The 26983-nt window shown below is 46.8% G+C and overlaps 1 protein-coding gene across 1 annotated transcript in view; it reads left to right on the forward strand.

Annotated features, from left to right (window-relative positions):
* The window catches only part of LOC142570360 (membrane metallo-endopeptidase-like 1), a 189654-nt gene that overhangs the window by 62402 nt on the left and 100269 nt on the right, over positions 1-26983 (forward strand). Inside the window, exon 2 of the mRNA XM_075678748.1 lies at positions 14578-14639. The gene's annotated coding sequence lies outside the window, so the exon portion shown is untranslated. The remainder of the gene's footprint in view (positions 1-14577; positions 14640-26983) is intronic.

Here is a 26983-nt window from a genome sequence, read left to right on the forward strand (position 1 = left end):
TTGTTTATATATTGGTTTGCTCAAAGTTACGTGCAGGTTAGGAATATTGTATAGGCGAAGTTCAAGGCGTGTAGACAAAATACAGCTTTAGCAGTCACCTACATATGCAAGCGAGCAGGAGCGTTATGAGTGTGCTTTACGAACAGCGCAGAACTTAGCCCGCTGCTCTGGGAGAACAATACACGCCACCAGGATTAAATGAAACTAAGGTGCGGGAAACACTATGATAAATCAGTATGCCAATTCAAGTGCGCGTGGATCAAATACATCTATTGCAAAATATGTTGTAAGAAAACGGTCGAAAGCGTTATAAGCGAGCAAGGTTTCAAACGTTCCAATGTGTGTGGTTTAACAGCGCGCAGTTTAAATTATTTATGTAACTACTTCAAACTTCGCTGGAAATAGTTTTGTCCTTTTGCGAGGTCACACAAATCTGCTGGCCCTTCTTTTTTTTTTTTTCTGCTAGCGTTTCCAGTAAAGCGCCACTTCATAGAAACGTCGATATATCTCTCGAACCAGTAAACGAGTTACGGTTGACTTGACTTCCCGTTGCTTTTGCTCTGCTCAGCTTCTTCGTAATATTCTTGTACCGGCATTCCGCGCTAACCTGAAAACTGTTTAAAATGAGTTAGTCTTTCTTTCTTTTGAAGTTTTCCAGAAGCTGTGCAGCAAACGAGCGGCACTTCACCGCGCCCGAAATAGAACTAAGACCTTACGCGTTTGCGTGCATCGAGGTTAACTCAGCCACTAAATGGTCAAAGAGCTCGTTAGTTAAATCGCAACGGTGCGCTCCCGAAATGGCTGCCCGGCGAACAGTGCACGCTGATGTCAAACCCAGTCTTGGAGGGGCACAAAATAGAAACGCGAAATCAGTTTAAACTGAAAAGATAAGTATTGTTTTCAAAACTCAATTTTGGTTAATTTCGCGTGTAACTAATTGAGTATTAGAAGAGAAAAGGACGGTGGAAGTTTCATGTCATTAATGTTTCTTTGCCGGGAACCTTATCGCCGGTACATCAGTGTGACGTCACGGATTGCGAAGTAATATTTTTATCGCATTTGGGCCATCGTGGTTCAGCAGACGTTTTTTTTTTTTAAATCTTATTAGACCAATCTTTGGCTCCTTGCGAATACAGCGTAATCCATCTTTACCGATAAACTATTAACTAGAGACGCTCAAACGCTGCCGACATCCGCGATGAAATGGCATGCACGTGCAGGAACTTGAAGGTGACTTCGCCGCCCGTCTTTCTGTTTCGCCTCTTCTCTATCTTACCAAGCCTCTTCTCGGTAGTTACGTGGATAACTACCACCTCAAACACTAAGCGCCCAAGCGTCCACCAGAGGGCGGGAAAACTCTTTTATGCGTGATCTTCTGCTGACTTGCGGCAGCCGCAGAAGTCACGTGAAGCCCTCTAGGCCATTTTGTCTGCGTTCACGGCATCGTTCTCATTGCTTATATTATTAACATACCATTTGAGTTCACTCCAGGACAAAAACCTCTTCAAGACCTTCACAGTGCGCCGTTTATTTATTAGATCATTCCGGCTTCCGAGAGCGTACCTTCAGCTTCAGATTGTGGTATCTGAGAGTAACTTCGTCAAGCTCCGATTTATTTCCTCCTTTTTTTGTTTTATTTTCCCAGCCTGCTACCTAGTTGGGCGGCTCTTTTTCTGACTTATTTCACCCCTTATCTCTTCAATTCAAGAACGATGCCATGACCTCACTAGTCGGTGGTCACGCCCCCCCCCCCCCCTCCGTTAGCCTAGACAACACTTATACATCCTACACAATGCCGAGATCCTTACACAGCGTATGGTCCGTTTTAGTACTATGTTACCAGCTGGGGCCTCTTACTTATTGCTACAATTTTTGCATCAAAGCGAAAAATTATTCACAAGCGATTTCCTTCCGCGAACTCTAGCGTCATGTCTCCCAGAGCATACTGATGCAGTCGACATCATACATAGTCTCCCTAATACCTATTCCCCGCATTGCCATTGTCCCCACTGTCGCACAGTAGCAAGTTTCACCCTTTCTGGCGGCTAAACTTTCTACTTCTTCATCGTCATGACAAGGCACTCTCTTCTGCTTTTAATTTATACTCCTTATTTGGCTTTACTACAAGCACTGCTACTCTATCGTTGATGCTATAGCATTCACCAAAATTCCTTGCTTCGTCCTTATATATAAGAAGTCTTGTCCGGGCTTTCAAAACAACTTGTAGCAAAAGAAGTGAATATTCAGCTGCACTATTAATCGTTAACCAGTTTTTATCTTGGCAAGTCCTTAACAGGGGATGGCTCTAATATATGCGTCGTTTCTGTCCAAGTCTCCAAGCCCCGTTCCTTTCTCAGAGCAGCAGCGAGGTTTCCAGGTAACGAACATAGAGTGCGAGGGTTTAAAGTCAAGGTGGGGAGGGGGGGGGGTTTACACTGCCGTACTCTTTTTTTCACTCAGCGCAGGAGAAAGAGTTTGCCTTAAGCTGGCGTCACTCGGTCACATTTAACCGCTTAGTGTCGAAGGAAAAAATCGATTCGTCTTAGGAGGCACTCTTAGTCAGCCCGCGATGGTTTATTTAAATGACGGATAACGCGGCTTTTGGTGAGCTAAGGACACGCGCCTCTACATCGCAGCATTTCAGCTCCAAGCAGCGGATCTACCAAGAGATGCGTGGCGTAGCAACAGCTCCCTTCAAATTCCTCAACGAAAAACGGATGCGGAGAAGGGACAGGAAAAAGAAAAACGTTCCATGCACACCACTGCCTGCCCACCTGCCCTTGCATATCCTGTTCTAAATATTTCGAATACCTCGCTGGTTGTAAAGGAAGAAAGCACGGTCGATACACTCCTGAGCAACTCGCTCCGCAAAGTTTGCCAAAGTTGATCGCTGCGAACAGAAAGGTCCAGGAATCGATATTGGCTTTTAAGTTTAAGCACATAGTTCCCCGTGTTGAGACGACCACTCCTATGTCTGTTTTCTTCGTGAGATTAGGTCCTACGTGACCAGACTGCAAACTTTGTTTTGATAAAACAGCGAAATACCGCTCGAAATGGCGCCAGGAGACCAGAGATCGACAAAAGTCTGTTTTGAGAAGATGTGGGCTGGCCTTAGAAGACACGAAGGAGCGAAGAGCAAACGTCAACGAAAATGGCTTCACAGGAAAAGGCTTCGTATACACGCCAGCCAAACTACCATTGCGAAATAATCATATTACTGAATTCACAATCACTTCGCTGTACCTAACATTTCGACAGAATGGTATGTGTACTTTGGCTTAAGTTATTATGAAATGTGCACTTATCTTCAACGAAAATCTGGTTTGTTTTAAACGTTTCAGACGGTCTACAGCCTAGTGGAAGAAAGATGATAAATCCGCTCCTGGAGCAATACTTCGAGTAATGCGCGTTCCACAGAATCGCTGTGTTTTACTTGCTGAAGTTACATAACTACCCCTAAGGCTGTAAGCTGATCTAAGTGCCTTGCGTTACGTAGATCGCCTCTGTCAGCCCAACCACGCCAGGAAGTTTCTTGAGCGACTGCTGAGCACAATGGATCCGCGCATGGGAAAGGTTGTTGTTCCTAATGATCCCTGCGCAGCTCTCTGCTGGTTGTTCAGTGCCAACGCTGAGCCAAGTGAATAATCCAATGTGACCGATGAAATCGGATCACAGTGTAGGACACTCAGGTTTCAATGATTACCATCGCACATTTGCATATTAGGAAACTGGGCAGCTGGTGCTCTTGCCACTTAGCACACAGCTTTGACTTCATTGACGATACACTGTGCAAGTTCGACAACGCCCGGCTTCTTACACGTCACCACCTACAACGCTCGCACCCGGATGACCGTGTCGCCGATGAATCGTACCCTACGCCACTCTCTGGTCATGCTTTTAATCCGCAGCGGCGCAAGGTTCCTTTTGTTCAAGTTACGCATGTGGCGCATTAACGTATACCACATGACCTCCCCCGGCAAGGACGTGTGCCAAACCCTTTGTTCCAGGCTTGTGGATTCTCTAGTGTAAACCACGATCACTTGGTTTTACAATACCCAAATTACGGCAGGTCGAGTTTCATATCCATACGAGGCCCCACAAAGCTGTCCTAGAATTTTTTTTAGCTACGGCACTTGACTCTCATCTGTAGTACTCGAACTCTGTTTATGGATGATCTGGTGTGTTGATTTGGGGATTCATCTTCTTTCATTTAGTACTTTCTTTCCCCCTTTCCTAGTGGGTAAGTGGTGTCCCTTCGAGGAGACAATTGCCATCCGGCTTGTCTTTCTTTTTTATTATGTTTATACTTTAGCTTTTTGTTTTAATATTACTATTATACGCTTGGATTGCCACATGGCATAACATCAGTATTAAACTAAATATAAGCATGCAGGCCCGTATTATAGAGATACTGCAATAGTGATTTATAAAATCTGCTATGCATAATCTATCGTTCATAGTCTTCAGCTTGGTCACTGTTCAATTTCACACCTTTAAGTAGCAAACTTTCGCGAATTTTAGTTGTCCCAGGGCACTTTCAAAGTACTCCGCTCCTTCAGACGCAGGAGCGGAGTACTTCGCACACTGGACGATGTCTTCGTATAGTTGACCCCAAGCACAAATGATGGCTGGTGTAAGGGTTTCCCCGGCCGGAAGTCTCAGGAGAGAGACTTCCTCCACTCGAGGGAAAACACGGGGAATGCGGGAGATGGAAATTCAATACGATGAGCAAAACGAGAACAAGTTGAAAGCAGGAGCCAACGTTTCGACAAGTGGACTTGTCTTCTTCAAAGCGCCTTGAAGAATACAAGTCCACTTGTCGAAACGTTGGCTCCTGCTTTCACCGTGTTCTCATTTTGCTCTTCTCCGACTCGAGGAATACTGTGGGGGAGGGAGCGGACACGCGGGGGGAGGAGGGCATGCGCGTCACGCTGGAGGACGGATGTTTCCATGAATAATAATAATAATAATAATAATAATAAGAAGAAGAAGAAGAAGAAGAAGAAGAAGAAGAATTGACACCGAATTTCTATACACACGGGGCTCGTTTGGCGGAATCTCCTTTGTGTATACAGCGCGAGGAACCGGAGACAGTTGACCACTTTCTCCTCCTTACATGCCGACGATTTTCCTCAGAAGAAGGGTACTCGAGCTCCCTATTGAAAAGCTTAGCCTCAGCACGAACTTGCTCCTTGATTTCGTTTGGAGCTTCCACGTTAGGGTACAGCCACCACAATGTTCGCACAGCGATAAAAGACTTTCTTTCTTGACTTTCATTGACTGCTTTCCCAAAACAGACAATTATAATAATTATTTACTTATTTTTCGAATCACTTTAACGTGATGACTGGGCCACTTTGAACACCGAGCAGAATTCGTTATCGCCTAGTATTTTTTTTAAAGCTTACTTCATCTATTTTTCCCAAACAGCCCAATTCTTGGCCGATACCCCACAATGGTTATGCGCCATTTGTGCAGAGGAACAACAAAAACAACGAATCCTTTCATCTCTTCTCACTTCTATCGACTGCTTGCTGAGCGAAGCAGAACCCTAAACGTCGATGAAAACTCAGGTAATGGGACGTCCTGAACTCCTTTTTCTTTTGTTTGTCTGCGCTTAAATTTTGCTTTTTCTGGAACGTACTCAAACTCTCAGGAAGGAGCCTAGTTGGCTCTGAACGCTGTGTGAAATAAAACATATTTCGTAAGGTCCGCTGCAGGCTGCTGCACCACATTAATTGATCAGCGCGGCACTTGAAAAATCACTCCGTCTCCCCTTGGCTCAGAGCCCGGAGCTGCTTGTCGTCATGTCGTTGTACACTTTTCCTGCCTGCGCGCTGCCTGCCTGTCGTCGCATGATGTCCCACCTCGCGCCATTCCTCTCTTTGGGTTATTCTTGCCAAAATATATGCTCATCACGAATAAAGAAATCGCTATTAACGCAGTTAAGAACCGTGTGCTCGAATTGGTCAAGAGCGATAAGTTTCCCACTGCGTCTGAAATGGTAGGTATGCCACATATGCCGCTATAGCAGCTTCAACGCATGCGCACTGTGTTGCCTGCTACATTGCTTTCTTTTTTAATTCACCTGTTAACGTTGTTATGCGACCATGTTGTATAAATAAACGGCCGTATTAATAACGCAGCGTTTTGATGTTACAGTTCTGGCTAATATCAAAACGTATAGTCCAAAGAGAGCAACTGCAGCATAATTTGATATTACAAGTACAGGATCGCCATTTCGAGCACTGGAGTGTTGGCAGACGTGGCAGAGCTGCATCTTTGCTACTAGAGCGAGCAAACGCGTACGCTCGGAGGGAGCTTCCTAGGCAGAGACCCATGTAGTATTTGCCGTTGTACCTACACCCCAGAGAAAGCCCGGCACACGACTGGCTCCGGTGGCTGGCCTGCGTATAAACCGCGCTTGCTTCGCAAGGAATGCGAGACGAAACTCTCGGTTCCACCGCAGCGGGTTCCCTTCCGTGAACGACACAGTGTTCGCCTCTGCTCGCGCGCTTGTCGCGGAAATAGGAATACGGATCCCTACACGGGCTCGCTCTCCGTGCTCGGTGCATACATGTCAGCGACACGCGCTCGGTTCGAGCGGCCAGCTCGGTGCGTTGACGCAGCTGCGGCGGTGGTGGCTGCGGCGACGACTAAGACGTCGCCATCGATCCGTGGGCTCTTTTTCAGGCTCCCCGAGGCTCCTCACTTCGCTTCTTTGAGTATTTTTGTTTGTCTCTGCTACTGCATTCTTTGTCGCGAAAGTCCGTACAGCGCCGGGGAATCTACGTTGCGCATCAACCTAATACCGATTTATGTTGGCATTGATAACAAAGTATAAGAACGCCATGCAAAATGTATACTTTGCAAAGCAATGCATATGTGCATACTTTACAAAGCATATTTGACAAATTATAAGAAATTGTAGCATATATATATATATATATATATATATATATATATATATATATATATATATATATATATATATACGCAGGAAAGAGACGACGAACTTTTTGGAAGACTTCTTTTACTTAACGTTTTCGGCTGGTGGACCAGCCTTCGTCAGAGTACAGTGACTGTACTCTGACGAAGGCTGGTCCACCAGCCGGAAACGTTAAGTAAAATAAGTCTTCCAAAAAGTTCGTCGTCTCTTTCCTGCGTATGTTACGTCGGGTCCTGCGTGTTGAACTTTGAAGAAAACTCCTATATATATATATATATATATATATATATATATATATATATATATATATATATATATATATATATATATATATATATATATATATATATATATATATATATAATACGAAATGTTTGTCAAATATATAAAGAATCATAGACAGAATGGATAAGTGATATCATTGACCCTATATAGACACCCGACTTTGAATTATTTACGAGTTACCTCTGTCAAAAAAAAAAAAAAAAGAAATATGTAGGGCCCGCTGCTCCACTCACCGGGGTTGTTGCGAGACCGTGTGGCAGCGCCACAGTTAGTGCCACCACTCTTGCTTTGAGAATATATGCATTCCCGGCAGTGTCTAAACTATATAGCTAAATATCAGAGCAGCCAGCTGCCAAAAATTGCAACACAATCGGTGGTCATCATGCTCGATTCGGTCAAGGTGGCAACGGGCTGAAGTCCGCAGTAATCAAGGTTATTGGGACCTACACTCTTCTTTCTTTCTTTTTTCTTTTCGAAGGGAGAAGAGGGTGGGTTGAAAGGGCGAATTTATTAGCGGAAAGCCAGAAAGGCCGGCCTGAGCTAGTACGGTCTGACCTGCTACTCTGCACTGGGAAATGAGGAAAGAGGCGAAAAAAGAAGAGAGGGATGGAAGATTATGATGAGGAGGACAAGTAGAAGGGATGTGTATATACAATAACCACCTAGAACAGTGCTTTTCTTAAAGTGTAAAGTTCAGTACAATGTGCTGTTAGTAGGGTAGATCCTCGAAAAGCTGCGCGTGGAGCATTCATGTCTAACGATAACCACCCCCACTATACACTAAGCGAAAGTCACCATGCACGCATTGAGACCCCAGCGCAGCAGTAACAACTGTGAGTGGAAACGAATGGTACGTCTTGGTAGTACGAGTGCATGATGTCAAAAAGATCAGCTTGTAGATTGATGACCTTGCATAGTTGAGTAAACAATTTCAAGGAGCAAACAGAAAAGTTCGTAGCGGCGGCCGACAGACAAGCTTCTTCACTCAAACTTTTAAAGAAAGAAAGAAAGAGAGAAAGAAAGAAAGAAACAAAGAAAGAAATAAAGAAAGAAATAAAGAAAGAAAGAAAGGAAAAGAAACTGTGAAGATTAGAAGTGGTAGGAGACAGTCTAGCCAACTGTAATTTCATCAAAGCACTCCCCGCAAGGTCATAATATTCCTCTGTGACTGGCCAGCGCCTTAGTGTTTTCGTTGCCGTCGGCTATCGCGATTGGCGAAAACACAGGGCCATTCACACGTCATTCTTACGTGCCACAAAACTCCGCGAGCCCTCCTCCTCCCTAATAGCAGCTTCCGCAATGCTGCGTGGTTCTTGTGAGGCGCAGTGCTTACGACGCCGCTTCGTTTCGTGCTGTCTGCCTATTCGCTAAGTGCCCGCGTTAAAAAGAAAAAAAAATATACACTCACTAAATTCGGAATCAGGGCAGAGCCGTACTGCAGAAGACGACAGCGGACGTCCTTGTCACTTTTCAAGATTAGTTGATGTTGCTGTTCTTGTTTTGCGCGCACGATAAATTTAGTTTAGTGTAGTGGCGCAGCTGTTTAGACGTGAGCGCTTTGCTCGCAGTTTTTCCAGGATGTACTCTACCAATGTCAGTTGCAGGCGGAAACGGGCGGATACAAAACACCGCGCGCTTGCTGAGAATGCTCAGTATCCACTGCGTTTGTCGAGCCGAGCACTAAAAGGAAAGAGGAGTATTCCTCGAGGCAAGGTGACCTCCGACGGAAACGTAGATTGAAAGTGTGCTTGTTTTTGAGGAATTTATAACGGCTTCCGCGTAGCTTTGTGAGGCGAAGCGCAAGTTCAGAGCGCCTTGATAAAGGATGCGCGCGGGCAGAGGCAGGGAGAATAGCAAAACCGTCGAGGAACGTTGGACCCCTAGTAAGGACGAACTGTTTCTTTCCCATACCTTCTTGGGCGAGAACCGGGAAGGTAGATAAACAGAATTAAAAAGGGCTGTGGATCTGAGGACCACGTCATTAGGTAGGGCAATGCGCAGTAGTCGTGGTGGTCGGCTTTTCAAGTTTTCGTTTTGTGTGCTACTACTTCTCCACGCGCGGCTAGCGGCTTGCTCAAGATTGCAACCGGTCGTCGCGCGGGTCTCGAATAGTGTACGCAAAACGGAGCGGCGTTTCGCGCTACATATTTTACCGCCGCGAACCGATGTGAGATTCTTCTCCAGACCCCGAGCGAAACGTTCCGCGTAATCGGTTCTAGCCTTCCCCAGCTGCGCCCCATATATTTTTCCTCTCTTCTTTCTACAGGGAATACTTCCTGTTGGTTTCAGAGCGACTGCCGCCTGATGTATTCGCTCCAGTGCGTGTGTACGTGTTTGCACGTGTGGCAGGGGGGCTGGAATTCACCGTTTCCCTTTGTAGAAAACTGTGTCGCATACGAGTGCGTGCCACTTTTTTCTTTTTCCCTGTAAAACGAGCTACCTTTATTCTGCAAGCCAGTAATAGCATGGAGAAGACGAGATATGAGATCGCAGCAAACATACAAACACTGTAGGGAATGTAAGCATGAAAGATGAAAAAGTCATGCGACAGAAACATTTTGCTGAAATGGACGCCATGCCCACCCGTTTGAAGCAGTAGTTACAGAAGGGAAAGAAACCAGCGCCTGAGGTAAGGACGATGCCGTGATACAGTTGTTGGACGACTTATACGCTCCAGCGTTTAAATATAGAAGCGAGGACCACCGGAGTAAATCTCCCTGACGCAGAATTATATTTCCAAGGAATTATTTTTTAACACTTTTCTTATTGCTCACCTCCACCGTGTCAAAAAAAAAAATGGCGACATAGTACGTGAAGAACAAACGTTGTGTGAATGGTGTTTGTGACACAGCAAGGCTTATTAGGGCGTTTCAAAGTTTTCCTTGAGCAGCAGCAGCACTCTGTATCACTACCGACACCGTAGAAATAGCTAGCAGTGAGGACAAAAACCGTCTGCAACCGTCGTTTTTTCTACTGTATCTTGCTGCGTTCCAATGCCGTTTATGAGGAAACTTGTATCCCAAATACAAGGAACAACAGTTAAGAAAACACGTATGCTTTGTCTAGTTTGTATACGTTTTGTTCGTCCTGAAAACCATGCAAGCATTGCTGTACTTTTTGCAATCAAGCGTCCTGCATGACAGGCCTGTAACACCTCGAGTCTTTCTCTTACTGAGTAATGTGTTTTTTTCTCTCGCTGTCGTTTTCTCGCACTGGTCCTCTCCCTGCCCCCTTCCCAAGCCTTGTCCCCCTTTATCTGCCTCCTATCTTGCGAAACCCTTTTAGCGCGCCTCCCGTGTAGCATGTAGTCATCATAATACTCGTTACTACTGGTTAAGGTAAACCAATTCTACGTAACCTGCCTGTGTTTCATCTTACGTTTTCCTCCCCGTCACGTTAAAGCATGACCGCGCAAATTACTATCTCCTAATCGCCTGTTCCCAACGGCGACACGGACGCGAACATGCAGTGTTTCTCCCCAAAGTGTTGCCGCCACTGCCTTTGATAATTACGTAACAAACAGGCGCTTTCTTCAGACGAAGTGTTGTCCGCAGGAGAGGACAAGAATGCTATCCCGCTTAAACTTATAATCAGCGCAAAGTGTCTGCGTCTTAGTAACAAGTTGTTGCGACTGTAACGTGAGCTTTGTAACCACGCCAGTACCTCCCGTAATTGTAACCACGCCAGACTCCCCCGCGTTTGACCTGTCTGCTGTATGCTGCTGGGTTGGTTGGTATCTCAGGACCAAATTGTTGTGGATATATATATATATATATATATCCACTTCTTTGTGCATACAACTGTCATCGCCATTCCTCCTTTAACAAGAATCGTGCATCGTGTTCGTCCTCGAGTCATGGCTGCGTAGACATCTCACGCCGTGCATCAGCCTGACTTGATGTTTTCATTTTGGCGAAGCTTCACAGCGATGTAGAGCTCAAACTTAAAAATTGCATGAGAGGGAAGTTGTTACCTCTGTAGTGGACAAATATAAACCATTCCATGAAAACAAAGGTTGCAGATGATGAAAGTAAAAAAAAAAGATATACGAATCGCCGTTAGTTGAAAATAATTTGTTGACCGCTTCACCGAAGTTCGCTTCACGTAGGTTCCAAAATGCAGGCTTCATCTGCATGTTTCTTTATTATGATTCAGCTCCCTGAACCACTGTCTTTGATTAAGTATTGCAGTTTCCTACCTAATCTTACCCGCAATGCTGGGGACGTGGTGAACAAGAGCCTGATGGGAGAAAAAGCTTGCGCGAGTAAGCTGGGTACCGAGTGTCTTTACGGCGCTAACACTTGCCAGACTAGATGCTCCCGAGGCGAGCACAGTGAGCAAAGGGCGGTTTCGCAACGCGGAGCTCATGCAGCTTTACGTCGTCACTTGAGTATTTTCTTTTGTCGCATCTCGGGGGGGGGGGGGGGCAGTGGCGTTGGCTGTCCTCATTTTATGACCATGGTATTGGCACGACATCATGGCGAACTTGTTTTTTCGCCTTGTTTTTTTTTTCTGCTGCTTGTTTCTGAGACCGCTGCTGCCGACAGAGACAGCTCTGTGCAGACTGGGCTCAAGGAAGACGCGTGTAATGCTTCATACGACGCCAGTTGCGACAGAAGCGACTGTCACGACGAAACGAGGCGATTATTGTATGTGGAAACTGCGCGCAGGCAAATATTCTAGTTCCTGCTTTTCAGACAAGAATGGTCCTCTTGAGCTTCCGTCGTATATTAGACGCACTTTTCGCTAAGCAACGTAGCCGTTGTGGCCTCCGTCTGAACTTGAATGCTCTCTGGAGAAAATTAAAAAAAAAATAATATTTAATGCAGGAAGGAGTGTGACGTATGCAGTTTTTTTTTTTTCCAAACTCGCTTTTCTTATGCGCTGGTTTCAGTTGACAGGGACTATTGAACGTTCACTTATCCTTTTCTTTTTTCTTTCTAATTTCTACACGCTCATGCACACTGTCGCTCTTGTACAAATGACACACAACTCAACATGTAACAGCGCGCAATGAAAAACAACAAAAGCACTAGAAACGAGCGCGAGGAATAGCGGCGCATAACAGAACTCTCAAACAAAGGTCTGTGCCTCACTGCGGCGAGGCAGAATCGCAGACCTTGCATTGGTATAGTATAGTCACTAGTCACTATAGTGTAGTCATAACCACACCATACTATGGAATGGGCACAAAACTATAAATTAAAAGAAGCTTGCGTTACTCATTGCTGCATATTGCGTGCCGTTTTCTCTCTCCGTTAAGGTATTCAATACAGAAGCAGCCGTAACCAATTTTGGATCGAAACGCAAATGTTTGTGCAAAGCAGGCTCGTTCTGCTCAAACATCATTGTTCGCGTAGACTTTCACGGCACCTGTCACAGACGACCGCGATCCGCCCGCCTTCTGACATATCCAATGCACTGACAGCCGTTTCATGTCGAATGACGACAGCAACGTGAACGATGCGAAAAGATAGAAAGTTGGGCGAGTTGGTACGGTAACATGATCTTGGATTTAGCGCTAAGTGACACGGACAAAGACAAGAAGAGACAGAGGCTATTAGCGCTCGTCCTGTCTGCTTCTAGTCTCTGTCCGTGTCACATCGCACTAAATCCAAGATCATGTGAACGATGCAAAATCACACTTGTGTGCGGCTTGTCAGCGTGCAAAGAGAAAAATAATGGTAGGCGACCGTAATCTTTGACTTAGGTGTGTTTTAGTGGCAGTCGCACCTCGGCGATGGTGTTCTTTAGGTTACGCGCGTGAACGTCTTTCCCTTGGCACGGCATGCTGGCGAAGAGGGAGAGAGGGCGAGGAGGGAGAGAGGGCGAGGAGGAAGCGCAGCGCCCGCCACGTAACGAGGCGTAGTCCTCTAGCGAGCGGCGCACGAAGCGCACCTTGCCAACACCTCCTATACTTATACCTTACGCGCACTCTCTGGCGCTGACGTCAGAGCATGCAAAGAGCGATCGAGCTAGCAGGTGAACGCCGGGAAAGGAGAAGCGAGAGAGGAGAGAGTGACGTCACATCCGCTCGGCTAGGCAGATGTTCAGTCTGTGTCAGGCAACCGTTTTCCATTAATTAGCCGGTTAAATATGCCACCGTCTTGTGTGTGACCTCATTACTTCCGCTTTCTACTTCCGGGTTTCCAGGAATTTCGCCAAAGCCGTGCTTACGTAGCGGGTCTCCAAAGTCTACGATTCCGTGCTTTGGTGTGTGGTACTCAGGGATTTCTAATTAATTCTAATTATTCCAGACACTTCAGTAACTGGTAACTAAACTTATGCTCTGATACATGTATAATGAAACCCATAAATTCTGCGCTGTACTGTTTCTTCTTTTTCAATTTTTTCTGATTAATTTGGAATTTCGTCTTCGGTAATCTCAGGAGGTGAACCGGAAGGGCCTGCGCAAGAAACAAGTGTGTCACTCGATGCACGTGCCACTAAAAAAAATTTGAAGTCTCACTTAACTTATCCCTGCGTGGATGAATGCGAAAGCATTGCGAGTACCGCGCGATGCCGGTGCTCTTTAAGTCGTCTGAATTTAACTTCGCATCAATTAGAACCAAAGGTCGTGAATTCTAGTGACTTAATTAACTTTACCGTAATTAACCATATCTTAATAAATTTTCCAAGTTAACACCAAAGGTTGTGGGTTCGACTCCCACCAAAAGTCATGTGTTAGAACGCCTTCATTAAGTATGTAATAATTAACTGTATCTTAATTAACTTCGCCTTAATTTTCACCGAAGGTCGACGGTTCGTAGCCTTTATTGGACCACCGTATGCTCACGCCAACGTCGGATTTTCCGCCTCGTGAGCCATATGGTGCTTTCGCATTAAAACGCGCGCCGCGAACAAGTTCAGGCGTTCAGTCAAGTCCGCGGGCCCGCGTCTGGCAACACAGCACACACAATCACGTTCGCGCGCACCTGCTGACAAGGGCGCGTGCACTAACGAAAGCCAGGAATAAAAAAATTCTAGCGCCTCTACGGGTTCTTGGTGGCGCGCACTCAGTTGAGCTTCTGAAGTCGGATACAGCCCAGCAAGGCGATAACAATAGGAAGGGAAGCAACCCAAGCGCTGACCGACAACAGAGGCTTCATTGAAGTAAGGAGATGTACTTACAAGGTGCATTTCACAACGTGACGTTCTTACAACGTGACTGCAAATCTCATCGTCGAGGGACGGTAAAGAACAACGTTTTCAAAATGCGTCATTAGATGGACGCTTTCCCTTCCTCTTGTCCTCTTCTTGCCGCGCTGTCGATCGCGCACTTCAGGAGCGACATACCCCGTGTTGTTTCGAGGGCGCCGATATAATCGAAGTATATATCGCAGGCCAAGGCAGCTGGGAGCCACGCTGGCCACTGCACGCACCTGTCGTTCCACCCCGTGAACAGGTAGGCTCTTCTCCTTCCCTCTTCAGGCCTTCAAGATCTTTCGACGGGGAGATTTCTGGCCTGGCTCTGGTCATGGTCGGACATACCGGCTACCGTACGGCCGCAAACATGAAGTGCAGACGTGTGGTCAAGAGCAACACAATAGGAAAGAACGCGAAAGCAGAGTTTGTCTTCCTTTCTTTTTTAAGTTTGCTTAGCCTTCGAGACGCGACAGTGATATGGGGCAACGACGGACGGTGAAGACAGGAGAAACTAATCGATGCTAAAGGGAATGACAGAAAGGGCAATGAGAAGATTAAGTAAAAAGACGACGAAAAAAAGCAACTGCTCCGGCAGTAAAGGCTGAACAGCCGTCGCCCCTTTATCTTGGCTCCGCACGTCTTCTTGCACCCTCTGGTGGTCTCATGTGGCGCGACACGTCTTTCTTTCATGGGTCTGTTTGTTGCTTCCTATTCGTGCTGCCTGCGTTTGCTTAAGTATCGATTAGTCAGTGCGCCTGTTGCCATTGTGAAAGAAAAAATGGAACGCAAGCTGGCCAATACAAACACGAACGCGCGAAATGCTGAGATGTACTTCCTGTCTTTTTGCGTAATAGTGCAGTTATCTAACCCCCCCCCCCCCCTTACATCACCATCTCACACACACGCAAAAGATAATACCTATGTATGGCACGGTAAAACTCAAAAACAAACTTCATCGTATATATATGCCTTAACTAAAGCGCAATCTTCCGTTATTGCTGCTTGGCTTGTCGGGACAGCTGCCGCTAGGCGCGCTAGAGCATAATCGCTGCGACATCGTCACAAAGAAAGAGGCTGAAGTGGAGCGCAGACGAGCCGGGGCCAGCGAGCTGCAGTTCAGACCCTGGTCTACCCCAAATACTTCAGGCTTTCCCATTCTCTAGCAGTTGTGATTTAAATTCTCTCGTTGTGATTTATTGTATCTACTCCAGTGCAGAGCGTGTGGCTACAACAAATTGCTGATCGCGAACAAATTTTCTTTAGCTGCGTGTATACTTCAGAAACACCTTCACCTAGGACCCATTACAGTTTCTTTATTCAAATACTGTATGAAATTGAAACGTAGAAATGCCTTCGTTAGGTAACCCCTGAACGAATTTGAATGGAATGTAATCATCATCATGATCATCAGCCTGGCTACGTCCACTGCAGAACAAAGGCCTCTCCCATACTTCTCCAACTACCCCGGTCATGCGCTAATTGTTGCCATGTTGTCCCTGCAAACTTCTTAATCTCATCCGCCCTCCTAACTTTCTGCCGCCCCCTGCTACGCTTCCCTTCTCTTGGAATCCAGTCCGTAACCCTTAATGACCATCGGTTATCTTCCCTCCTCATTACATTCCCTGCCCATGCCCATTTCTTTTTCTTGATTTCAACAAAGAGAAGTGGTTCTTGTGGGGAAGGAGAAAAGGCTAGCGCTATTTTCTGCAACCCATGCGGGAGCACGGCTCAGCGCAAGCAACAAAGATGTCATTAACTCGCGTTTGTTCCCCCACCCAATCTGCTCTCTTCTTATCCCGCCTTAACGTTACAGCCATCGTTCTTAACCCATCATACTGACGAAGCTCAGCTTCGGTTACAGGCCGATGACGTTAACAAATGTGGACTACAAGATACCGATGAAAATTCTGGCTGCTGGTTGCAAGATGTCGGTACACGTATAGTAAGCCTGCATCAAACTTACGGGAGCAAAGGCAGAAGCATTTTTACAAATATTCACGTGGCTAGGATCATTCTGGAATACTGTGACGCTCAGTTAGAAAGAGCAGCGATGATGCAAGTGGATTTTTCAAAAGTGTTTAACAGGGTGTGTCATGACATTCTTTTTAGAATGTTGGAGCATGCTGGCTCAGATTCTATATTATGTGAAGGAGTTCGAATGCCGTATCAAAACTGTACGACAAGTCTGGTGCGAATGGAGAGCTTACACAGTCCATTGACGTTCATTCTTCTATAAGGCAGGGATGTCCTATGTCACCATTGTTGTTTGGTTTATTTTACAGTGTATATGTATATGGCTAGGTTAGCATAGAATTTTCGTGTCCGCACACAGAAACAATCACCATCAATGGCTCACAGCACCGTCATGATCATGGCAACTCACTTTGCGTGGGTTAGTTGTAGTGGCACTACCCATGTGGTCAATGTCTGTTATTTCAATGTGAATGTGTTGGTACGGAAAATGCAGTGGTTTACGCGTTTCGTGTTGCAGACATATCACTTGCGATGCCACACCTCTCCGGTCCAACCGACCACCCAGCGGCGTTCGTGTATCGATTTGACATTATCAAAGAATTTCTTTGCAGCTGAAAGTATGCACATCAGTGCATATCATAGCGACAACAAAGCACATGTGACCGTCGATGCTAAGTGATAATGAGTGCTGCAATAAAGTCTTTACCACAAGTTTTCTTACCGCGATGTTTACAGCTCCGCTGGTAATCCACCTTTGCATTGCGGAATAGCCTTAAATTTTTTTTAGAACCCCTATGTAGAAATATAATTAACAGTGATAGATTAGAAGCTTTTAAGCTGAAGTCCTGCGACATACGAGTCCTGGCCTACGCAAATGATGATGCAATCATTCGCATCAACAGGAAAAAGCGTGAAAGCGGCACTGCTGATCACGCAGAGTTTCTGTAACCGAACAGGTAGCCTGTTGGACAAGATTTGGAATTATGGCATGATGCATCGCATCAGTCACCAAGGGTCTTTGAGAACATGCAGTGAAGCACAGTAACCAACACATACTTGGGTGTCCCACTAGGTAGGTATATAGCAAATACGCAGTTTTGGACGCAAAGAACGGATGAAATGCGAACAAAAAACTTTAGGCTGGAGGGGGTGAGATTTATCAATATTTTCGCGAGCCACCTTATGTAACGTTTCCTTAGTAGCTAAAATATGGTTCGTCCTCCAAGTGCTGTATTGCACAAGAACCAATATCCAACAATTTCATGGAATTGTTAGGTTAGGGAAGGAAGTTCAGGATTAAGTCACGTGTTCTTAAAACAGGTGACCGGCAAGTTTCCCTATTGCAATAGCAACTATATGGACACTCCAGGCGCGTTTCGGCCGTCGCAGTCGCCGTGATGGTCCGCATAAAGTCCAAGGGTGATAACACCGCCACCGCACGTCGTATGCTGTATGTGCGAGTGAAAGCACGTCAGGGAAGCCGACGATTGCGGCTCAATTGGGCGCGTGCGAAGGAACAAAGCAGAGAGCAAACGCGCCCTCTTCCTTCGCGCGAAAGGCCGTGGAGGGAGGGAGGGGGGGGGGCTTCGACTCTGGCAACAAATGTGTATTTTGCACAGCACGCGCGCCGTATCCTCAAAGGGGTCTGTAGACGGTTCATACCTTTGTGCGCGATGTGTTCACACCGCTCTTGCGTTGAAGCGATAGACCGCATGCACGACGGTCACTTCACTCGCTGCTTCATCCGCGCTTGCTCACACCAGCGTCCAGCGGGTGTCCGCGCCCATCGAGTGTGATGTGTTCATGCTTGCTTGTGCGTGCTAACACCGTGCTTGTTAATTCAGTTAGTAAAGGAATGTTTCCAAGTTTACACGGCCGATAAAACTACTATCCTTACTTCGTATAAATGTCTACTAGTTTGCTATTGCAGTCGATGCTTCGCCTTTCGGGCGAAACTGCGACTTCTTTCTTGAAAGATAAGCAAGATCGTTTTATCCTCACAAACGTTCAAGTAATGCTGACAGGAGCCACGCCAAAATTTGTAGTCTCCGCCTTAGAAAAGAGTGTCCCGTTACCTAGGCGAGGTTGCATCCGCCTGTAAGTTTCTCACCGACAGGTTTTCTATTAAGTACATAAGCAATGTGACCAGAAAGCTCTTCCTAAAGGATCTGGCAGACACAGTCGTTCCGGTCCCTATATATAGACTGATTTATCAGAAAAAAATTAGGAAACGATGTTCCGAAACGTATCGAAAACATGTTAGTGTCTGCAGGGGTCAAAACGTTTTTCTTTCAACTGCGCGTGGACACACTTCCAGTAAAAGCTTGGCTCGGAAGACGAGGTATTTTTGTGCCGTGGGCAGTTAATTGTTTTTTGTGCGGGAAACCAGAGACTAGTAGGACATGTTTTCATTGAATGTTGGGACGCTGTCTTCTTATGGCACGTCCTTCAAAAGACACTGAAGAAGGACCTCCCGTTAGATGCGTGCGGCATAAGATTTCTCCCTGTTCATGAAAAGAGCGTCCCTTGTGATGTATTTATGCCTCTCAATCTTTATGGCATCGGGAGGTCACGTATGAATATACAAAACGCTGATCTCCAAGCACTATCGGTAATGCTCATTTTGTTGATAATGACATGAAACTCAGGTATGTGCTGAAACACCGAGGTGCTGAAGGGGAAATGCTTCATATATTGGATGCCCTTACACAGCTGAAAGCTCTTGAATAAATATAACCAGCCTTACACAGGTTGGCGGATGTTTTGTTAAATATGGCAATACGAAAAAAAAAAGTGCGTGTTTAGCCCAGGGGGTAGGACACTCGGTTTCGGAGCATGAGATTGTAGGTTTGAAACTCACCACCGCCAACGTTCTTCCTTTTCAATTTATTCTATTTTATACATTATTTCTTTATATCTATTCGTCTTACGTGACAGGCGAACGCGCGGGTTTCCTTGTTTGGGAGACATAGAAAATGCTTACGCATTTAAAAATTGCTCCTTCTTCTTTGTGTTGTCCTGTGAATATGGCACAGAAATGCTTGCGTTCCACAGATGTTAGCTCGTATCTTATCAAGTTTCGTGTTATTTCCCAGAAATCATTCATAGTTGGTCGGTTTTCTTCACCGGCTAAAGAACGTGTAGACTTCTTTAACCCTCGTAAACTTCAGTGAATGGTTGCATAATGCGCAGTCTGCTCGCTGTTCTTTGTTTTCTTCTCGGAGCGCTATACACTACAGCCTCCAGGATGCGCGAACCTTTTAACCTCCCCGCGTATGATCCTCCTTACAAATCCTCGGCTGGCGAAATCTGCCGAGACGAGAGTGTATAAGCACGCATAGAGAGCCTTCATTAATACGTTATGGCTGCGTATAGACACGCGCTGAGCAGCTCGTCTGCAAAGTGTTGTGAAACCAAGGGATCAAAGGCAATGAGAGCGGGCCATGTTCTGATTGTGAAGCGCGCGCAAGCATTCCCTGTGGTACGCTTGAAGCTTATCTCTCAGGCAAGACCGGTATTTGGGCTCAGTTCTCACTGACACGAAGTCTGCGTTGCGTCATCAAATGGCACACACCTTTGGAGACGAAGTAAGCGAGCGGCAAGTGATCTAATGTACGACTGTCAAAACGTCTTCTCGTCGTGGCATGGTAAGAGGTCCTTAACCCATATACCGAAATCGTGTTGAAATACCTGCGCCTGTTGGCGACTTCGGTGCACCAGATCCTAACGTCTGCATTAACCCTAGTGCCGCTCGAGATAGCATGTACAGGACACCGGCAAACTGTGGCATGTAGGCTGTGGCGATTCAAAACATTCATCGAAGCTCACATAAAGGCTTCTACAGCGTCGCTAACGCTACCGCGAGGCTGTGTAACGCTGTATAAGAACTCGCGAAAGAGTATGCTTTTATCTATTAGTTCTTCTTTTTCTGCTTCGAAGGGTTCTGAAAAGGCCATGCAGCTACGGATGCCAAATAAGTATACGTGTCACCGCGGCAAGCACCAACGAGATGCGTATAAGTACATCTCCTACTCAAGATAAGGAGAAACTTCTGAAATGTTTACGTTTCCCGTGTGAATAGGTGCACCGAGCTCCGAAATTGCGAAGAAGCGGGGTAGCCCATGAACACAACTTCATAAATCGCGCGACACTGTATACGCGCTGTTCCGCTTATTAAATCCCCGCTGGCGCTGACAAGCAGCTCTATCTTTTCGTTTCTGTTTTCTCATCTTTATCTCTTATTTCATACGAGGTGCTCTATGTCTTCACATAAGCTCTCTATTTCGGCGGTGTTGTGACAGCCACGAGAAGACGACCTGTTTTTCTTAGGCGCGGAGAGAAAATGTCGAGCGACGGTCGTCCCGAAGTGAACACGTCTCAACGTTGTTTAGACAGTATTCAGACTCCACGAGGCGTCTACCACCACCCTCGGGAAACTGGAGAGACGAGACGATTGCGTGTTTTAACAGAGTTCCTGAATCTTACGTTTACAAAGTACACTGAGAAAAAAAAAGGAAGAAACGGGACAAATTCGTGCTCTCTCCTTTCAGGCGTTGCGTTATGGCGCTACTTCGTGCAACCGACGGATTACCTAGGTATTTCGAAATTTGATTTTCTCTGTGTTGTGTTCACAGAAACGTTTTTATTACGACAGCAATTATACGGACGCTCGAGGCGCAATCACGCCTTCGGTGCCACCGTCGTAGTGCTTGCCGCCCCACTCGAAGTCGCATGCGCGGCTCGCGCACAGGAGCGTTAGAGGGTGTTTGAAAACGCGGAGTGCGTTTCGGCTGCAAAAAAACGCTGAGTGAAGTGAAGGCACCGTCAACGCCACGCAAGATTGCCTCGGAGACGGGGCCATGAGCAGCGCACAGTCGCGTTCATATGCGCTGCAATACGGTGCCCGTGGTCGAAGGGTCACTCCCCCCCCCCCCCCCCACCCAAGATTTCACGGTGGAACGAACACATGAAATATTGGTCTGATAAATACCAGGAATCGGAACGGTGTTTGGTTCTCCAGTTTTCTCATGCCAGTGGCCACCGTGTAGCCTTGGAGCCCCTTCGAGCACGGGCACCGCGTTGCAGCTTCTACTTAACGCGACCGTAGCTTCCGCTGCTTGCATAAGCGTTGTGCACACGCCACTATACGCACACTATAGCGTTTCTGCTGAGCTGCTGTGTGTATGCACTACTCTGAGCGGAACGATCACTAAATGTCAAGCTAAATTTATCAATGTATCACTTTGCGCTAACGCCGACGGTGTTCCCCGCTGCAGTGCAACGCTTGCGGCGCCTCTGGCGGCGCTCTTCATCATGCCAGCATTGTGAGACGCCTGGAAGGTGCAAGGGCGCTGTTCCTTCTGCCCAGCAGGAGTTACCTTGCGTGCTGCATTGATCCAACATGTGGCATCGGCGTACAGCAGTTAGAACACCGTTCGAGGAGTCCAAGCGCAATGCTAAACTTTGCTATCGCTGTCAACGCTCCGCCTTTCGGGCGAAACTGAAAAGCCTTCTTTTTTTTGCTGTCCGTTCTCTGGTAATTCTATGTATTCTAAGTTACGAATGACTGCAGAGATTTGTAGAGGTTCCAATTATAGTGTTTCTGTTATTTATATATTATACCATACCGGCGCATTCGTCGCGATATATATATATGAAGCCACGCTCATTTGTCGCCACGCTACCGGGAATTTAGGAAGACAGCGGCTGAACCCGACACAACAGCAAGGTTGTCTCAGGCATAACACGCCGACGGGTGGCGTCAGCATCTCTCGCAGAGACTGGGAAAGCTTCCCTGGAAAATTGGTTTTCGCGTATCAGGAGGGAATTATGCGGAAAGCAATAAAGGCTTTCCATAACTGACGGAGTCAGGGGAAATTAAACTCCTGGATTTCCAGCCCGCCTCTATATGGCCTTCGCGATGAGCCAGTCTGAGCCGGCAGGGTCTTTATTTACAGGAAAAGCAGCGAGGCCTGCGCAAGAATATGCGCTGTTAGCCCTCTACTCTCGACTAAGGGGAGATAAATAAGAGAGCAAGAGACCTGATGGAGGATCACCATGTGGAGAAAAGACAAGATTAAGGAGACGTGTACAGTTGCGTCGCATAAGAAAATTCCGATGAGGTTCGCATTCTATGGCTCGCTGCTACAGCGCACGACCGTGGGTTTCAAACAGCATGCTGCATTAGTGATTGTCCTTCGATGCTTACGAGGAAATAGGCCAGTAAGAGTTGGAAACTTAGCGAGAAAGTCGCTAAATTGCTAAACTTGGTGACGTTTCAGTCGCCTTAAAAACAACAGTGCTTTTCTGAGCTTTAGCGACATTTTTTTTTTTACATTTTCTTTGACGTAAATAGCGAGTAAGTTGCCCTGGTAAGATTACTCAAGCGAATTTGCACGAATTCAATACATCGTCCCATTTTCTTACCTGGGGAATATATGAGCCTTTATTTGTGTGTCACTTCTAAAGACACAGAAGTGCTTAATAGTGAGCTGTCTGGAGACATCAAAACTGTTGTTCTGGGTAAATTTGAATCTGGAGTTCCGATACAGTTTCAGAAAACCAGGTTGTTTTTCCTTTTCAAATTCTTACCATTCACTCGCCTCCAGAGTATGTCACCTAAAGTTGCTTTAGAACACATCGAGGGAGGCGTCTAGTGACAAATAGAGCACAAAATGATAAAATTCTGAGCTGACCGTCATCGCTGTCATCACTTCACGACCTTTCGCTAACCGTGGAGTGTTTTGTGCCGCAACTTGGCGATTTTGTCAAAAAAAAAAAAGTTACCGACACTGGGGCGCGTGTCCGTCGCTACCGAACATCCCGACATGAACCACCGGGGCAATTTGTTCGCCCTTACCCTGATCGCTTTCTCCCTGTTACAAGTTACACAATGGTTTGTACCAAGAAGCCCCTGTTACGTACTGGCGTTAGAAATAGCACAGTTAGCCTTGTGGAGTAACATGGTCAAAGGGTTACTTACCAATTTGCTATATCTGGTCACTGTGATTTGGTTGGCAGTGAACTCGCTGACGCCGGTACAGAACGGCCTTTTGTCACGCCGCCAAAGTGCCTGTCACCTATCCTCAACCGGTTACTGGCTCGTTGCTTTCGTGGGCCATGTGAGACTTCAGCATAGAATCCTTGGAGCGCAATTGGACCTCCGACACGGGTCTCGCACAAAACCGATCTAACAGAAACTTTACGTACCCTATACTTCATCGAGCGTAACTAAGCTATATTTTTCAGTCAAATATGTTTGACGAAAGCTCGTTTGATCGGGATCAATCATAGTCAAAGGCCAAATGGACGCCGATCGTAAACATGACTAATAATGAGACGTTTCCGCATCGTATCTGTGAATTTATCGTGACCAACGGTGCCGAAAACGTGTTGTTATTATTTATTTGTGGCCGACATCCGGTTCTGCCTTTGACTAAGCTATAATTTGGCACGCAGAATTCGCCTTGGTGTCGCTACTGCTCATTTGCGCATCAGATAATGTTCGTTCGCGTTTCACATTCGCACAAATACAATGCGGACCTCAATTAAGTGCAGTCGTCAACTACAAAAAGTGCATCCGATTATCATGGACCCCGATCTCAGCTCCATAGGGTCCGACAAAGAAGAGTTTATCGCCTTCTACAGCGCAGCTCAGCTATCTCATCGCCTTTTTCGCACAGCAAAGAGCGCCGCCGGGATCGAGAAATAGAGGCAGCGAACCGTTTCCCTCGAGCACTTTGCGCCGATATAAACAGGCTGCGCCGGGTACACTGAAGAAGTACATATCTACTCAGGTGGCTGCAGAAGCTTCTGCCTGAGTAGCTCGCTACGCGTTCTGTGACTTCCGCGTTCCCATCGAGGCAATTCGTTTCTTTGACTCCTCCACATCGGGAACCGAATCCCGTGCATAACAATACCGAGGAGGCGCGTTCTCAGCCGCCGACCTGTGTGTAGCTGGAATCTACGGCCACGCAACGACGACCTCGCAATTTGCTGCATCGATCCTCGGAATCCGAGACTATAGAATGCACTGGAGCTCAGCCTAGAAGAGAACCTGAAAGGGAAGTTGTTGGTGGGAAAGAACAGAGGCGAATGCATAGATACAGTGGCCGCTATTGTGCGGTCGACGGCGGCAAAGAATGGCCCGCCGGCGCGGTGGCGTTCGGTGGCCTGCGAGACTTGGAAGCTCCCGAGCCGCGAAAATTCATCCCCTAAGCAGTTTATGTCGAAAGGAGAGGAGAAGAAACCCGAAACGGTATTCGCTCGCTTCGTGTTGCACCCATTGTGCTCGTCGTGACAAATGGGCTGTAGAAAGAAACATCGTGGTAATGAAAAGTTTGGCGTGCGTTATACGAATGCAACAAGAATGTGATGGCAATGTGTACGCACTACTGTTTCGTCAGAATGACCGGGGAACAGGAGAAATACAAACTACAGAATCTGCGCATTTCTGCTTCTACATTCGCGCGCGCGCGCTCGTGTGTGTGTGTGTGTGTGTGTGTGTGTGTGTGTGTGTGTGTGTGTGTGTGTGTGTGTGTGTGTGTGTGTTTGTGTGTGTGTGTGTGTGTGTGTGTGTGTGTGTGTGTGTGTGTGTGTGTGTGTGTGTGTGTGTGTGTGTGTGTGTGTGTGTGTGTGTGCGTGTGTGCGCGTGCGTGCGTGTCTTTGACACATGGTGCGACGTATTCACACAGGCATTTAGGTTTGGGACTATACAGAGCGCATTTAGCGCCCCCGATTTGACACGATGACAGATCGGCACCCCAAGTAACAAGTGTAAGTAATGGGACACCTTTTTTATTCCTCCCCGTTCGCGCGTTATTCAACGTGGCAATGTACGCCTGACTCAGATCTATTAAAAGAGGGGCGCAAATTGACACACATACACAGTGTTGCAAATGGGACGCAAGCCCCAAGTGTAGCGTTGGCCTGGCGGCCTGGGGCACAGCTGGAAGCATCCGAAGGTCCTGGCAAAGGATGAGTCGACTGCTAACAGAACAACTTGTTTATTCTAGCATTCGCAAAAAAGCGGCCGGTCAGGTCGACCGAAGTGGAGAAACGGGAGACCACGTTACTCGACTGAATAAATCGAAGCTTCTCCTTTGGCGTCCGGGGGCAGCTGCTTTTATACTCTCGGAGTCGAGGGCAAGAAGGAACGGCTCGGAAGAGGCGCACGTGACGGCGGCGCACGGATACGTTGTGACAAGAAGTGACGTATCCGCCGGTCCGGCGCCGGTCAGACCTCCTCGCTTCGCAGTTGGGGAGCTCCTCTCCCCGGCTGCCGCGCTTTGACAAGCGTGGGCACCAACATGCACACACACACACAAACACACACACACACACACACACACGCACGCACGCACGCACGCACGCACGCACACACACACACACACACACACACACACACACACACGCACGCACGCACACACACACACACACGAAGACACGTGGCATTGAAACATGCCTGGATGCGCTTAGCAGGAGGCGTTGGGACAGCGCTGAACTGGCCAAAATGTCCGCCGCTGTGAACGAAGCCCCGGCGTCCGTTGCATCCGCGCCGGCTATACCGCACGTCGGAGGCGAAACGTAACAACAGGCAATGCAAGTATACATGCAATAAGACGTGCGCTCTGTGCTCGCTGTGTTGTTTCTCTTTGTCCCACGAGTAACCAGCTTAATTTGTTTGTACCCGCGGCTGGTCGTACCCTTTGAGACTTGGAAAGGGTGTTTCGCTGCCGCAAATGCCTGTCGTACATTTATAAAAGTTTATTTTGCCTCTTCATTCATGAATTAAGATTGTCCGCGAGGATAATTCTGGCATCAAACGCTTAACATGTACTTCATATGGGCACGCTGAAAAGTAAGTTCTGCCTTTAAAAAAAATCAGTAGATGAGACAGCACTAGTGTGCGGCACCATTTGGTTACTTTACTGAGATTTTATAATGACCACTGAAGAGTCTTCCATAAGGAAAGGGTGGATTCACGAGCCTTTTCGATCATAAGCCATTCCCATCGGCCAATGGCCTCCGCTAATGATACGTCCGACCTCACAATTGGCTGGCATCATGTTCGTATGAACACTTCCAAAGAGAGAGAGAGAAGCAAGGAAAGGCAGAGAGGTTAACCAAACACACGCATGGTTTGCTACCCTGCACGTAGGGGAGGAAATAAAGGTGCGAAAAGAGGAAAGGAAGTGATCTCTCTTCTAACATAAGAACTTCTTTAGCGGGTACAATTCCTGATGTTTCACAGCACGCAGCCGTCGCACTTGTGACTCCCTAATTGAAGCATCAACTAAACAACTACTTTAAGGTCTGTGCTTATGTGCACTTCTTCTTGTTTATCAGCGGTGGCGGTATGTGGAGTTGGTATACTAAAGTGCTCACTATCCCGAAATTTTAGCTAAGAAACACTAAACAACAGAACTATACGAATAGAAAACAAACAGGAATAATGAAAAGCTTTCACAATCGCTGATACGGTGAAAGAAACTACACTATGCATACTATAAACTTGGCATAAAGTTGCAAGACATGCAATTTATAATGCGTACGCAGAGTGAGCGTATGACGTGTGACGAGCACAAGTAGTCTCTACTCGTACTGAAACAGTTCAGTTTACAGCAAAGC

The sequence above is a fragment of the Dermacentor variabilis genome, chromosome 2, assembly GCF_050947875.1.
Source record: "Dermacentor variabilis isolate Ectoservices chromosome 2, ASM5094787v1, whole genome shotgun sequence".
NCBI lineage: Eukaryota > Metazoa > Arthropoda > Arachnida > Ixodida > Ixodidae > Dermacentor > Dermacentor variabilis.